The 15,171-nt window shown below is 44.3% G+C and overlaps 1 protein-coding gene across 1 annotated transcript in view; it reads left to right on the forward strand.

Moving 5' to 3' along the window:
- LOC120933771 (phospholipid scramblase 1-like) overlaps positions 1-15,171 on the forward strand; it is a 47,594-nt gene that overhangs the window by 22,547 nt on the left and 9,876 nt on the right. The gene's annotated exons all lie outside the window — the stretch shown is intronic.

A 15,171-nucleotide genomic window follows, 5' to 3' on the forward strand; every position in this document is an offset into this window, starting at 1 on the left:
CACAATGTTATTTTTTTGTGACATGGAAATTCGGCTGTACACTGAGCGCACACTATGGCCCGGATTCATGTCCAGCGGCGCATAGTTATGCCAGCGTAGCGTATCGAATATACGCTATGCCGACGTAGCGCAGAGTGGCGAGCACAGTATTCACAAAGCACTTGCTCCCAACGTTGTGCCGGCGTAATGTAAATTCGTAGGCGTAAGCCGGCCTAATTAAAAGTAGGTGGAAGTGGGCGTGATCCATTTAAATGAAGCGTGACCCCATGCAAATGATGGGCTGAACGAACGGCGCATGCGCCGTCCCGTGGACGCAACCCAGTGCGCATGCTCAGAATCACGTCGGAAATACTCCCTAAGATACGTCGAATCACTGCCCACAACTTGAACATAACCTACGCCCATCCCTATTAACATCATACTACGTAAACGACGTAAAATACGACGGCTGTTCCCTGGTCCATACCTTTGCATGAGTTACGCCTCATAGATGGGGAATAACTTTACGTCGGGCATACAACCTACGTAAACCGCGTATATTAATGCGCCGGGCGCAAGTACGTTTGTGAATCGGCGTATCTCACTCATTTGCATACAGTATTTGAATAGTAAATCAATGGGAGCGCCCCTTGCGGCCAGCATAAATATGCGCCCACGATATGACGGCGTAGGAAACTTACGTCGGTCGTAGGAAGCCTATTTTCAGGCGTATCTAGTTCTGTGGGCACGACGCACAGATACGGCGGCGCACATTTACACTTACGCGGCGTATATCGAGATACGTTGGCGTAAGTGCTACGTGAATCCGGGCCTATATCTCCCGTGCTCATAAGTAGTGTTGAGCAGAATATGCCATATTCGATTTCGCGATATATCTCGAATATATATTCGAATATTCGAGATATATTCGCTAAATTCGAATATTCGTGATATTTTATCGAAATTAATTGAATGCGATTTTTCGCTATTGCGAATGCGAAAATAATTGCGATTTTTTTAATAACTGCGGTAGGAGCGCTCTGATTGGCTTAGAATATTCGTGATATTTTATCGAAATATCGCAACATGCGAATGCGATATTTATTGCGCAATTTCGAGATATGCTGGAGGAGCGCTCTGATTGGCTCAGAATATTCGTGATATTTTATCGAAATATCGCAACATGCGAATGCGATATTTATTGCGCAATTTCGAGATATGCTGGAGGAGCGCTCTGATTGGCTCAGAATATTCGTGATATTTTATCGAAATATCGCAACATGCGAATGCGATATTTATTGCGCAATTTCGAGATATGCTGGAGGAGCGCTCTGATTGGCTCAGAATATTCCTGATATTTTATCGAAATATCGCAACATGCGAATGCGATATTTATTGCGCAATTTCGAGATATGCTGGAGGAGCGCTCTGATTGGCTCAGAATATTCCTGATATTTTATCGAAATATCGCAACATGCGAATGCGAAATTTATTGCAGATATTTCGAAAACTGCTGTAGCAGCACTCTGAAATCGAATATGTATGATATTTTAACCAAAATACATATTGCGATTGCGATTTTTCGATCGCGCATGCGCAATTGCGCGAACAACACGCGACCATTTCCTGGAGCCTTGCCAGTTTCCAACTTATGATCGCAGCGCAATCACACAGCAACATGGTTGGAAGCAATTTCACTAAGTCTGAGGAAAAGTTGCTGATTTGTGTAAGTATTTTGACCAGTGTTATTTCATCATCTTCAACTGCATTTTAGTCTAGTTTAAAAGTTAGTATATATGATCAGATATTAGTATTTCACAAAAAATGTGTCTCCTGCTTTTACAAAACTACAAGTCCCAGCATGCCTGGACAGCTGCAGACACCCTGGTTGGCAAATGTGTATTTAGGCACTTTTCCTTGTTATTTAGCATAATGAATTTAAAATTTTTTTGGACATAGGACGTATGCGAACGTCCTGACTTCAGTGTCCTCAAGGCCCAAGGACGTTCGAATACATATTGCCCTTTAGATGTTGCAGAACTACAACTTCCAGCATGCCTGGGAATGCTGGCACTTCTAGTATTGTAAGTTCTGCAGGCCCACATTTTTCAGGCCTTTATGCACGGGTCTCTAAACTGTGGCACCCTAGATGCAGCAAAAGTAAAATTCTTAGCATGCACTGACAGACCGTGGCTGATGGGAGTAGTAGTTTTGCAACAGCTGGAGGTGGACTGGTCTTGAAACCCAGAGTTAGGTAACAAACCCGTAGTGTTTTGCAACCATTCTGCCTCCAGCTGGTTATTTTCTGTTGAAAAGCCTGTGGCGTGCAAAACACAACCCAAAAACTCCACCCGGTGCAAGGAAAAATTTGCACACACCTAAAGAGTGACATCACAAAAAACTGCGACGGTTGCATACGTCAGTGGTCCTCCGAAAAGGTCCCGTCTCTGACCCCCCGGGGCGTTAGGCTCCTAGGCTCCTGACAGGGAAAAGAGTTACTGTGGTCCATACAGCCGAAGCCATATGGACCCATCTCGGTCCAAGCAGCGCAATCAACACGCGAACAACACGCGACCATTTCCTGGAGCCTTGCCAGTTTCCAACTTATGATCGCAGCGCAATCACACAGCAACATGGTTGGAAGCAATTTCACTAAGTCTGAGGAAAAGTTGCTGATTTGTGTAAGTATTTTGACCACTGTTATTTCATCATCTTCAACTGCATTTTAGTCTAGTTTAAAAGTTAGTATATATGATCAGATATTAGTATTTCACAAAAAATGTGTCTCCTGCTTTTACAAAACTACAAGTCCCAGCCCAGCCCAGCATTTTAGTCTAGTTTAAAAGTTAGTATATATGATCATATATTAGTATTTCACAAAAAATGTGTCTCCTGCTTTTACAAAACTACAAGTCCCAGCATGCCTGGACAGCTGCAGACACCCTGGTTGGCAAATGTGTATTTAGGCACTTTTCCTTGTTATTTAGCATAATGAATTTAAAAAAATTTTGGACATAGGACGTATGCGAACGTCCTGACTTCAGTGTCCTCAAGGCCCAAGGACGTTCGAATACTTATTGCCCTTTAGATGTTGCAGAACTACAACTTCCAGCATGCCTGGGAATGCTGGCACTTCTAGTATTGTAAGTTCTGCAGGCCCCCATTTTTCAGGCCTTTATGCACGGGTCTCTAAACTGTGGCACCCTAAATGCAGCAAAAGTAAAATTCTTAGCATGCACTGACAGACCGTGGCTGATGGGAGTAGTAGTTTTGCAACAGCTGGAGGTGGACTGGTCTTGAAACCCAGAGTTAAGTAACAAACCCGTAGTGTTTTACAACCATTCTGCCTCCAGCTGTTTTTTTCCTGTTGAAAAGCCTGTGGCGTGCAAAACACAACCCAAAAACTCCACCCGGATGCAGTGAAAAATGTGCACACACCTAAAGAGTGACATCACAAAAAACTGCGACTGGTACATACGTCAGTGGTCCTCCGAAAAAGGTCCCGTCTCTGACCCCCCGGGGCGTTAGGCTCCTGACAGGGAAAAGAGTTAGCAACGCATATCTCCCCTATACGTGTATCCTGTGTTGTTAATAATATATTCATAATTATGCAAATGATAATGGCTGCTATATTTATGCAAAAAAGGTGGCGACCGAAATGGCAGGATATAAAATCTTTCATGTTACCCCTGTCATTGATTAATAAGGCGAGAATGCTTCCAATTGTTGAATAGCATACATTTACGTCATATATCCATAAGGCTGTCAACAGAAGTATTACAATATACTTTGTTCTTCATCTTGCAGAAGTTCCTGGAAACAGGATACGATAAGCTGCGGAGGCAGCCAGAGAAAAGGGCTGTGGTCAGCGCCCTAATCGCTGACTTTGGCGGCCAACATGACCACAAGGCCATTGTTAAGAAGTGGTCTGACCTGAAGAGGCGCCAAATGGTTCATGTCAGACGTCTTCGGGCTAAATATCATCCAGGTAAGTTATTGTTGACAGTTATGTTTTTTTTAAAAAAAGTGTATTTTGTGCGTGAACTCGAAAGAGAGAGGAGCCGGCCTGCAGGAGTTGGGAGGCCTCCCCCAGAGGCAATCTGCCACCTTTCTCCATGCCCCGGTTGGCAATGGCGGGTGTGAGGGGGTCCTCCCAACCCAACCTCGCATAGCACACCCACCAGTGGCGGGGCTGAGACCACCAAACTCAATTCACAGGTAGCCGAGAGCGGGATCCGAACCCCTAGCTGCAGAGGTGAATCAGTTGTCAGTGCAGTGGCAATCGCGTGGAGCCACCGCAGCTCCTTTGGTGACAGTTATGTAAGGTCATATGTAATTCATGTAAGGTCAGATGTTGTTAACCAAGATGCCATGTTGTGCTAACATATATCACCACCGGCCAAGGTATTCATAGTACTGTTGAAAAAAGACATGGGGCAGCAGACAGGAACACAGAAGTTATGTGGGAACATAATTTTCCCATTGCTTTGCATGGGACTTTAAAGAAAAACCCCGACCATGGCAAGTGGGGGTGGGTAAGGTTTAAACCACCTATCCTATGTTTGTGGCTGACATATAAGTAACCTGTGTGCCAAGTTTCATATAAATATCTTTAGCCGTTTGTACGTGATGCTGGAACATACATACATACATACATACATACATACATACATTTATGCACACACACACGTTGAGTTTTATATATATAGATTACCACTAAATTCCTGTGTTAGGAGTGGGGTTGTTATAGTAATCCCGTGTGCTCCATCAGGCCCTTTTTTTAACATGAGATGGTCTGAACAAAACAAAGTAGACAAAAACAGCTCATTTTAACATGGTTGCATCCCAGCTCACGCTCAGTCCCCTGTAGTGCCCACAAGACCCTTTAATATAACATTGTCCCATTGGTTAACTGTCTATATAAATCAATTTGTATTCATATACAATACAGCAGAGTACACAGAATTTGCATACGTCATTAGAAAACATTTTTATAATATATGAACATTGTGTTATTATAGGAGCTCCAATGCCAGTTATCCGCGCCAAGCGCAGAAGGCGCCAGGCCGATGAGGAGGAGGAGGAGGATGCGGCAGAGGAGGATGCGGCAGAGGAGGAGATGGATGAAGAGGAGCAGCCAGGGCCCTCCCACTCCCCAACCCCAGCTCCTGCTGAGGAGCAAGCTGAGGAGCTTCCCCCCCCCACCACCCCAACTTCTCAAGCAGAAGAGCAGGAGGAAGAGAGCGGTCCTGTGAGCCTCGCTCAGGAAGGTAAATATGTGCACAATGATTAATAACATTTCAACAATAAAATGTAGATATAAAAATGGACAACATATAAAGCGCACCTGTCAGATTGTAGAACCATAATATGGTATTGATGCTAGAAGTATACAGGGAGTGCATAATTATTAAGCAAGTAGTATTTTTGAGGATTCATTTTATTATTGAACAACAACCATGTTCTCAATGAACCCCAAAAACTCATTAATATCAAAGCTGAATTTTTTTGGAAGTAGTTTTTAGTTTGTTTTTAGTGTTAGTTATTTTCGGGGGATATCTGTGTGTGCAGGTGACTACTATTACTGTGCAGAATTTTTAGGCAACTTAACCAAAAAATAAATATATACCCATTTCAATGATTTATTTTTAAAAGTGAAACCAATATAACATCTCAACATTCACAAATACACATTTCTGACATTTAAAAACAAAACAAAAACAAATCAGTGACCAATATAGCCACCTTTCTTTGCAAGGACACTCGAAAGCCTGACATCCATGGATTCTGTCAGTGTTTTGATCTGTTCACCATCAACATTGCGTGCAGCAGCAACCACAGCCTCCCAGACACTGTTCAGAGAGGTGTACTGTTTTCCCTCCTTGTAAATCCCACATTTGATGATGGACCACAGGTTCTCAATGGGGTTCACATCAGGTGAACAAGGAGGCCATGTCATTACTTTTTTTTATTTAATACCCTTTCTTGCCAGCCACGCTGTGGAGTACTTTGACACGTGTGATGGAGCATTGTCCTGCATGAAAATCATGTTTTTCTTGAAGGATGGTGACTTTTTCCTGTACCACTGCTTGAAGAAGGTCTCTTCCATAATCTGGCAGTAGGACTGGGAGTTCAGCTTGACTCCATCCTCAATCCGAAAAGGCCCCACAAGCTCATCTTTGATGATACCAGCCCAAACCAGTACTCCACCACCACCTTGCTGGCGTCTGAGTCGGACTGGAGCTCCCTGCACTTTACCAATCCAGCCACGGGCTCTTCCATCTGGCCCATCAAGACTCACTCTCATTTCAGCAGTCCATAAAACCTTAGAAAAATCTTTCTTGAGATATTTATTGGCACAGTCTTGACGTTGCAGCTTGTGTGTCTTGTTCAGTGGTCATCGTCTTTCAGCCTTTCTTACCTTGGCCATGTCTCTGGGTATTGCACACCTTGTGCTTTTGGGCACCCCAGTGATGTTGCAGCTCTGAAATATGGCCAATCTTGTGGCAAGTGGCATCTTGGCAGCTGCACGCTTAACTTTTCTCAGTTCATGGGCAGTTATTTTGCACCTTTGTTTTTCCACACGCTTCTTTTGTTTGATGATCACGCTTCAGAAGCTTTGCAACTTTAAGAGTGCTGCATCCCTCTGCTAGATATCTCTCTATTTTGGACTTTTCAGAGTCTGTCAAATCCTTCTTTTGGCCCATTTTGACAAAGAAAAGGAAATTGACTAATAATTATGCACACCTGATATAGAGTGTTGATGTCATTAGACCACACACCTTCTCATTACAGAGTTGTACATTACCTAATATGCCTAATCTGTAGTAGGCTTTCGAGCCTATACAACTTGGAGTAAGACAACATGCATAAAGAGGATGATGTGGTCCAAATACTCATTTGCCTAATAATTCTGCACTCCCGGGATGTGTTAGACACATAACAAGTGTATACACATGATAATGATTGATTAATAAGCAAAAAAAAAATTTTATTTATTTGGTAACGTTATTTTAAATCCAATTTTTTTTTTTATTATATCCTAACAGTATCAGGAAAGATGAGGAGGCAGACCGCGCTCATAAAGACAACCCACCAGAGGATCCAGGCAAATCAGCGCCAGATCCGCTACCTTATTCAGCAAAATGTGCTGCTGGAGCAGCAGCAATTAAAAAATATTGAGAAGCTGGAGCGCCTTCAGAAGCTCAATCAGAGTTATATCTGAAATTATGTTTTTATTAATAAATATTATTTTTTGGAAATGTTTCATTTCTTTTTGAGATAGATTTGTAGGTTTTTCAACACATCTAACTTAACATCAAACAAATCAACATCAACACATTTAACTTCATAATAAGCAAAAACATTTTATACTATTATTTTATTTAACAGTAACCTAGGACAAACTAAAGCACACGACACAGACACGACGAACACAAAATAAACAGTTGAAAAATGAACATAACAAAAGCAACAATATATATATATATACAAAGAGAGAGAGAGGGAGAGCAAGAAAGAGAGAGAATGCAGATGAGCTCTTGCAGACAGCCCAATGGTTGCAGTATAAATGCCGCAAAACAGTGTTTAACATAAGGTTCATTGTTATAGTTACACTTGCTGTTTAGATCCGGTCTGGTAGCTTGTAGCGGAGGCTGTTGGTGGATCCGCTGTGCCAGAGAGGTCATGAAGCTTTACTCAGCATGGAGGCAGCAGCAGGAGTATTAAAATATAATATAACTAGACAATGCATTTCCTGAGGAAAATGCGAGTGGGAATGCTGAATAGCTTAATTGGTGAGCCCCTTGCCAAAGACATTCACCATAACCACTACACTATCTTTAGGACACACAGCTTCTTTCTCTATCTGCAAAGTATAGCGTATGCTGACTTCCTGGTCGCCCCTCCCCCCTCAATAGGTTTCCCCTCCCCCCCAGGTCAGTGAGGAGGAATATTGCACTGAGGTCAGGAAAGTGATTTATAGAAAGAAATAACATTACAAACGCTTTTAATTCACAGATCTAATACATGATTTAAGCCTCCAAACAAAGCTTAATAAATCCTCAAACGTACATGCAATTGATACAACGACTACACCGTTTGAAATACACGGCCCTTGTAAACGCATCGATATGAAATTTATGTAGATAAACTTAAAAATGTGGCCATGTCTGCGATTTAGAAAAGAGCGTCTTTGTGAGTTCTGCAGCAACATTTTTTAGATAATTTAACATGAGAGTCTATGAGACATAATTTCTGGCTGTTGCTCCAATAACTAAAACTAAAATACGTATCGCAGACTTGATCACATTGCCATAAACCAGACAAGCATAGCTACGTTTTGATCTAAAAATTGTGTATGAAAAGTAGATCTTGTGGGCGTGAGACCAATTTGTTTCCCCTTTTTGTAAAGATATTTTTAATTACAAAGATCTAGAATGTTAAGGTCACATGACAGACTCTAAATCCCCTCCATAGGATTACATTATAACCTATCGCATTTTTGTGAAAAATTCGCAAAACGTAAATTGCGTTTTCACCAAAAAATTGTAAACGCTAACTATCTGAAAAGTCATAGCCGGATAGCTAAATATTTTGTGACCGCTTTACAGTTTTTTCAGTGTCTGTAAGTGAAAGTATGAAGTAGCTGAAACTTTTGGCAGGGCATGTGAATTCAAAGGGGAAAAGGATGTTCTCATTGACTTCAATGTTAAAAAAAGGGTCTTAAAAGCTAAAAATTTATAAAAGTGTAAAAAGTAGGAAAAAACTTGAACAAGTCCCATCATTTGCTGAAAGAGACGAACATTTTTACAGTTGAATGGTCTCAATAGCTGAAAGTATGCCGAAGTTACGCAGAACCAAAAAACGTAAGGAATAATAAGATTACTAAATTTACGGATATCAATACTGGAAATGTTTATTAAAGCATTCACACTAATTAAGATTAATACATTTACGGGTATCCATACTAGGAATGCTTATTAAAGCATTCCCACTAAGTATCACACAGGCAGGATTTACAAGCAGTAGTGGTAATAGTAATACATAGCATAAAAACACTTGGGGAATACTTTACAGCATTAGTAGTGGTCATAATAGTCAATAGTGTACCAAAAAATTGGGACACAGGTGTCTTGACTGAGCTGTAATAGTAGTAGTAGACATTGACAATACAGTGTCAAATCACTCGGGCAAGAGGTGCCATGATGTACAGCAGTCTTAATAAGAGTATATAGGGTGTGAAATAACTGCTGACATAGGTGTCTTGACTGGGCAGCAGAAGCAGTAGTAGTAGTATTAACAGTAGTACTTGATACAGAGTCATATCACATGGGCAGGAGGTGCCATGATGTACAGCAGTCTTAATAAGAGTATATAGGGTGTGAAATAACTGCTGACATAGGTGTCTTGACTGGGCAGCAGAAGCAGCAGTAGTAGTATTAACAGTAGTAGTTGATACAGAGTCATATCACATGGGCAGGAGGTGCCATGATGTACAGCAGTCTTAATAAGAGTATATAGGGTGTGAAATAACTGCTGACATAGGTGTCTTGACTGGGCAGCAGAAGCAGCAGTAGCAGTATTAACAGTAGTAGTTGATACAGAGTCATATCACATGGGCAGGAGGTGCCATGATGTACAGCAGTCTTAATAAGAGTATATAGGGTGTGAAATAACTGCTGACATAGGTGTCTTGACTGGGCAGCAGAAGCAGCAGTAGCAGTATTAACAGTAGTAGTTGATACAGAGTCATATCACATGGGCAGGAGGTGCCATGATGTACAGCAGTCTTAATAAGAGTATATAGGGTGTGAAATAACTGCTGACATAGGTGTCTTGACTGGGCAGCAGAAGCAGCAGCAGTAGTATTAACAGTAGTACTTGATACAGAGTCATATCACATGGGCAGGAGGTGCCATGATGTACAGCAGTCTTAATAAGAGTATATAGGGTGTGAAATAACTGCTGACATAGGTGTCTTGACTGGGCAGCAGAAGCAGCAGTAGCAGTATTAACAGTAGTAGTTGATACAGTGTCATATCACATGGGCAGGAGGTGCCATGATGTACAGCAGTCTTAATAAGAGTATATAGGGTGTGAAATAACTGCTGACATAGGTGTCTTGACTGGGCAGCAGAAGCAGCAGTAGCAGTATTAACAGTAGTAGTTGATACAGAGTCATATCACATGGGCAGGAGGTGCCATGATGTACAGCAGTCTTAATAAGAGTATATAGGGTGTGAAATAACTGCTGACATAGGTGTCTTGACTGGGCAGCAGAAGCAGCAGTAGCAGTATTAACAGTAGTAGTTGATACAGAGTCATATCACATGGGCAGGAGGTGCCATGATGTACAGCAGTCTTAATAAGAGTATATAGGGTGTGAAATAACTGCTGACATAGGTGTCTTGACTGGGCAGCAGAAGCAGCAGTAGCAGTATTAACAGTAGTAGTTGATACAGAGTCATATCACATGGGCAGGAGGTGCCATGATGTACAGCAGTCTTAATAAGAGTATATAGGGTGTGAAATAACTGCTGACATAGGTGTCTTGACTGGGCAGCAGAAGCAGCAGCAGTAGTATTAACAGTAGTACTTGATACAGAGTCATATCACATGGGCAGGAGGTGCCATGATGTACAGCAGTCTTAATAAGAGTATATAGGGTGTGAAATAACTGCTGACATAGGTGTCTTGACTGGGCAGCAGAAGCAGCAGTAGCAGTATTAACAGTAGTAGTTGATACAGAGTCATATCACATGGGCAGGAGGTGCCATGATGTACAGCAGTCTTAATAAGAGTATATAGGGTGTGAAATAACTGCTGACATAGGTGTCTTGACTGGGCAGCAGAAGCAGCAGCAGCAGTATTAACAGTAGTACTTGATACAGAGTCATATCACATGGGCAGGAGGTGCCATGATGTACAGCAGTCTTAATAAGAGTATATAGGGTGTGAAATAACTGCTGACATAGGTGTCTTGACTGGGCAGCAGAAGCAGCAGCAGTAGTATTAACAGTAGTACTTGATACAGAGTCATATCACATGGGCAGGAGGTGCCATGATGTACAGCAGTCTTAATAAGAGTATATAGGGTGTGAAATAACTGCTGACATAGGTGTCTTGACTGGGCAGCAGAAGCAGCAGCAGTAGTATTAACAGTAGTACTTGATACAGAGTCATATCACATGGGCAGGAGGTGCCATGATGTACAGCAGTCTTAATAAGAGTATATAGGGTGTGAAATAACTGCTGACATAGGTGTCTTGACTGGGCAGCAGAAGCATCAGTAGCAGTATTAACAGTAGTAGTTGATACAGAGTCATATCACATGGGCAGGAGGTGCCATGATGTACAGCAGTCTTAATAAGAGTATATAGGGTGTGAAATAACTGCTGACATAGGTGTCTTGACTGGGCAGCAGAAGCAGCAGCAGCAGTATTAACAGTAGTACTTGATACAGAGTCATATCACATGGGCAGGAGGTGCCATGATGTACAGCAGTCTTAATAAGAGTATATAGGGTGTGAAATAACTGCTGACATAGGTGTCTTGACTGGGCAGCAGAAGCAGCAGCAGTAGTATTAACAGTAGTACTTGATACAGAGTCATATCACATGGGCAGGAGGTGCCATGATGTACAGCAGTCTTAATAAGAGTATATAGGGTGTGAAATAACTGCTGACATAGGTGTCTTGACTGGGCAGCAGAAGCAGCAGCAGTAGTATTAACAGTAGTACTTGATACAGAGTCATATCACATGGGCAGGAGGTGCCATGATGTACAGCAGTCTTAATAAGAGTATATAGGGTGTGAAATAACTGCTGACATAGGTGTCTTGACTGGGCAGCAGAAGCAGCAGTAGCAGTATTAACAGTAGTAGTTGATACAGAGTCATATCACATGGGCAGGAGGTGCCATGATGTACAGCAGTCTTAATAAGAGTATATAGGGTGTGAAATAACTGCTGACATAGGTGTCTTGACTGGGCAGCAGAAGCAGCAGCAGCAGTATTAACAGTAGTACTTGATACAGAGTCATATCACATGGGCAGGAGGTGCCATGATGTACAGCAGTCTTAATAAGAGTATATAGGGTGTGAAATAACTGCTGACATAGGTGTCTTGACTGGGCAGCAGAAGCAGCAGCAGTAGTATTAACAGTAGTACTTGATACAGAGTCATATCACATGGGCAGGAGGTGCCATGATGTACAGCAGTCTTAATAAGAGTATATAGGGTGTGAAATAACTGCTGACATAGGTGTCTTGACTGGGCAGCAGAAGCAGCAGTAGTAGTATTAACAGTAGTAGTTGATACAGAGTCATATCACATGGGCAGGAGGTGCCATGATGTACAGCAGTCTTAATAAGAGTATATAGGGTGTGAAATAACTGCTGACATAGGTGTCTTGACTGGGCAGCAGAAGCAGCAGTAGCAGTATTAACAGTAGTAGTTGATACAGAGTCATATCACATGGGCAGGAGGTGCCATGATGTACAGCAGTCTTAATAAGAGTATATAGAGTGTGAAACAACTGCTGACATAGGTGTATTGACTGGACGGCAGCAGCAGCAGAAGCAGCAGTAGTAGTATTAACAGTAGTAGTTGATACAGAGTCATATCACATGGGCAGGAGTTGCCATGATGTACAGCAGTCTTAATAAGAGTATATAGGGTGTGAAATAACTGCTGACATAATTGTCTTGACTGATCCAAAGGAGTCATGGGAGAAAATCATGTGGTCAGATGAGACTATAATATAATTTTTTGATCATAATTTCACTAACCGTGTTCGGAGGAAGAATAATGATGAGTACCATGCCAAGAACGCCATCCCTAATGTGAAGCATGGGGGTGGTAGCATCATGCTTTGGTGGTGTTTTTCTGCACATGGGACAGGGTGACTGCACTGTATTAAGGAGAGGATGACCGGGGCCATGTATTGCAAGATTTTGGGCAACAACCTCCTTCCCTGAGTTAGAGCTTTGAAGATGGGTCGAGGCTGGGTCTTCCAACATGAGAATGACCCAAAGCACACAGCCAGGATAACCAAGGATTGGCTCTGTAAGGAGCATATCAAGGTTCTGGCGTGGCCTAGCCAGTCTCCAGACCTAAACCCAATAGAGAATCTTTGGAGGGAGCTCAAACTCCATGTTTCTCAGCGATAGCCCAGAAACATGACTGATGTAGAGAAGATCTGTGTGGAGGAGTGGGCCAAAATCCCTCCTCCAGTGTGTGCAAAGCTGGTGTAAAACTACAAGAAATGTTTGACCGCTGTAATTGCAAAGAAAGCCTACTGTACCAAATATTAACATTGATTTTCTCTGATGTTGAAATAGTTATATTCAGCACTGTAAATACATCAGGTCCGGGGCTTCATCAGGGAATGCATGGCAAGGGACCCTTCAGCGCCCTGAACCGACGACGGGTGCCAGAAAGTCACCGCCGATCCAGGACTCATTCATCTTTATGAATGTGAGTCTGTCCACGGAGTCTGTGGACAGACGGGTCCTCTTGTCCGTGACCACCACACCTGCCGCGCTGAATGTCCGCTCAGATAGTACGCTGGAGGGGGGGCAAGACAATAACTCCAGCGCATACTGAGCGAGCTCGCGGCAGGTGTCCAATCTGGCAACCCAGTACTCCATGGGGTCGTCGGTGCTCATACTGTCAGAAGCACCGACGGACGCCATGTAGTCTGCCACCATGTGGGCCAGCCGCTGGTGGTGACTGCTGCTGCTGCTGCTGGTGGTGGTACTGGGTCGCTCGGTTTGGAAGAACATCCTCATCTCTTCCATTAGGTCCCCTGCTCGGCTGCAGCTGGGTGCAGCCACCTGCTGGGTGAGATGAGGGGGGACAACTGGAGGCCGGGGAGTTGCCTGCTCCAACCGTCTGACAATGGCTGCCTGCAGTTCCTCCATCCGGTGCTGCCTCCGGCTGGCTGGGATGAACTGCTCCAGTTTCCCCTTGCACCTGGGATCCAAAAGGGTGGCCATCCAGAAATCATCCCTCGTCTTGATGGTCTTAACCCGGGGGTCCCTCCTGAGGCATCTCAGCATGTGGGCAGCCATGGGGAAGAGCACAGCCCGCTGTGACTCCTCAATGCTGGCCAGGTGAATGAGGTGCGACTCTTCTTCCCTGAGGCGCTGCTGGTCAAACTCAGACATGCCCAACCCCCGGACTATCGGTGCCCCCAACACCGGCTCTCCCTCCTGACCAGGCCCTGACTCCGGGACGACACGAGCAACCACCTCCTCCTCCTCTTCATCATCATCCTCCTCCTCCTCCTCCTCCTCCTGGTCCTGGCCCTGGTCTCGGTGGAGCATTGCTGACTCCTCCTGCTCCACCAAGGCACTCTCCCCAGCTTCGAGCAGGCGATCTAGTGTCCTCTCCAGCATGAACAGTATTGGCAGCACGCTATTGAGGCCAATTTGCTCACTGCTGACCATCTTGGTCGCCTGCTCGAAGGAGGACAACACTTGGCAGACCTGGTTTATCTGCCCCCACTCCGCACAGGCGATGAAAGGGAGTTGTGGTGAAGCCCTCTGAGTGCCTAGTTCCATCAGGTACTCCCTCACCGCCCTTTGCTGCTCCCACAACCTCTTCAGCATGTGGAGGGTGGAGTTCCACCGCGTCACACTGTCCACAATCAGCCTGTGAAGGGGCAGATTGTACTTCCGCTGCAATTTGGACAGGGACGCGGTAGCGGTTGGGGAGCGCCTGAAGTGGCTGGCAATCCTACGCGCCTTTGCCACAATGTCACTCAACCCTGGATAAGTGCGCAGGAACTTCTGCACCACCAGGTTGAGGACATGTGCCAGACAGGGCACGTGCGTCAGACTGCCAGCATGGAGGGCGGCGAGTAGGTTGCTGCCGTTATCGCAGACAACCATACCTGGCTGGAGCCTTCGGGGTGTCAGCCACTTCTGGACCTGAGCTTGAAGTGCTTTCAGCACTTCTTCTGCAGTGTGTCTCCGGTCCCCTAAACTAACAAGCTGGAGCACGGCCTGACAGCGCACGTGCCCCACACTTGAGTAGCTACGGGGGCGCTTGCTGGGAGGCTCAGCAGCTGCGGAGACAGTGGCTTGAGGGAGACCAGCAGTTCTCCCCTGGACACCCCGGGGCGGCACCACAAGATCGGTTGCCGACGATCCCTCACCGACGCCTCGGAGGGAAACCCAATGGGCCG

This window comes from Rana temporaria, chromosome 3 (assembly GCF_905171775.1).
Source record: "Rana temporaria chromosome 3, aRanTem1.1, whole genome shotgun sequence".
NCBI classification, from domain to species: domain Eukaryota; kingdom Metazoa; phylum Chordata; class Amphibia; order Anura; family Ranidae; genus Rana; species Rana temporaria.